This window comes from Montipora foliosa, chromosome 6 (assembly GCF_036669935.1).
Source record: "Montipora foliosa isolate CH-2021 chromosome 6, ASM3666993v2, whole genome shotgun sequence".
NCBI lineage: Eukaryota > Metazoa > Cnidaria > Anthozoa > Scleractinia > Acroporidae > Montipora > Montipora foliosa.
In genome coordinates this window covers 41,312,093-41,313,820 of record NC_090874.1, presented here as the reverse complement: position 1 = coordinate 41,313,820, position 1,728 = coordinate 41,312,093, and positions in this window count along the sequence as shown.

The window sequence follows — 1,728 nt, the reverse complement described above, 5'->3', positions numbered from 1 at the left end:
TACTCCTGGAAGTCTTAGCCGTCGACAAAAAGCTTTTGTCAAGCAAGTTCGAAAACGGCGAGGGATGATCGAGATGATGATAATAACAGTCACTCTATTTGCAGTTTGTTGGCTTCCTGTGCACATACGTCACATAATGGCAGATTTTTATTTCGATACCTTCGACAATATACCCAGAATTTTGATATGGCTGTTGTCTTGGTTTGCGCATGCGAATTCAGCAATTCACCCTTAGCTGTTTATTATCTTCAGCGAAAATCTAAGAATGGAGACGAAACGAATATTTCAAATACTTTGGTGTAGGAAGCCGATCCAGTTGAAGGATCAAAATCGTGGTACCTCATTGGTGCAGGGTGTGGGGTATTTTATTCAGGGGGAAAAAGACGGTACATCCAACGTCGAGTTTCTTACCTCGAGGTATCTTACATCATCGCACTCTAACACAAAGCTGTAAAGGCGCTTTCTCGGCTCTTCATCAGTTTTCGGGGCAAGCTATTCTTGACATGGAACTTATGGTTAATCTCTTGACCATCAAATTTATAGAAACATATTCATTTAAGCTTGAAAAAAATAATGTTGAAGTTAATTAATGGGTATTATCGATACCTACGTTGTCTTAACTTCTTTTAACCTTAATTTTCATCTGAATTTTTGAGCATCATGATCCCTTGTTAATATTTATAACAGGCGCAAGTTCTATCTAAATATAATCAAATGTGCCTATACAAACAAGTAGACAATAAAATAAAATAAATTACAAACAAACAACATGTGCTACAATAGAATTTCAAATATCATATATTATTTTTTTCTGAAGCATCTTAGCGGGCCGGAATCCTAAATCCTTGAATCTGGTTGACTAATCGCGCGCTCGTAGATGGTACAGCTTTTTACGATACGGACCACGGTCTGAAATCTGTTCCGTGCTGAAACTATCGTGGCTAACTGAAAATGTTTTTACTACGGCGCGACGAATGATTGGATTTCACCTCTTAAAATGCAAGTTTTCGCTTACTAACCGTTTCAAAGAGATGGAAAAACATCAGCAATGGAATGAAAGGCCTGGTTATTCTTCAAATAGGCGAGTATTCACATGATTTTGCTGACAACATTTTGCTGGTTTGCGGTTTTCGAGTTGGTGGTTTTCTTGCACTATTGACCCGCCGTTGAACTTAAAACAACTTTTTAAACTCGGTTTTTTGGTTGACGCCCGTTATTTTCTTTGAAGCTCTATTTTCTAATCTCGTTTTACATTGCTTCATTAAAGAATATACGGATTCCAAGCTAAAATATGCAAACAAACACATCGCGACGCCTTGGCCTTTCCTGTTGTTAACATGCTTTTTAATAATAAACTAATATACAATAATCTAAAATATATAAATATGCATAAATCTAATAAACCATTCATTCATTCACAATACGAAGATAGATTAACTGGCTTGTTCCTTTTGGCAAGTTAATTATAGTATCTATCAGCATAGCTAGAAACGAAAGAATTTCTGGTACGATTGGTCTTAAGGTAAGGTTTTCTTCTATTTCCTTCGGTGAAATTTTCCTAAACTTTGACATTACCTGATATTTCTCCAGAGGAATCTTGTGAACGCCAAAAAGATAGGGGTGACAAAGGTAGTCTCGCCGCTTTTAGCGAATTTGTGTTTTTTAGCTCCACTTAAAAAATTGTCTTGCAAAATCTCTTGTTGAATTGGCAGACTGAAGGGGTAAACA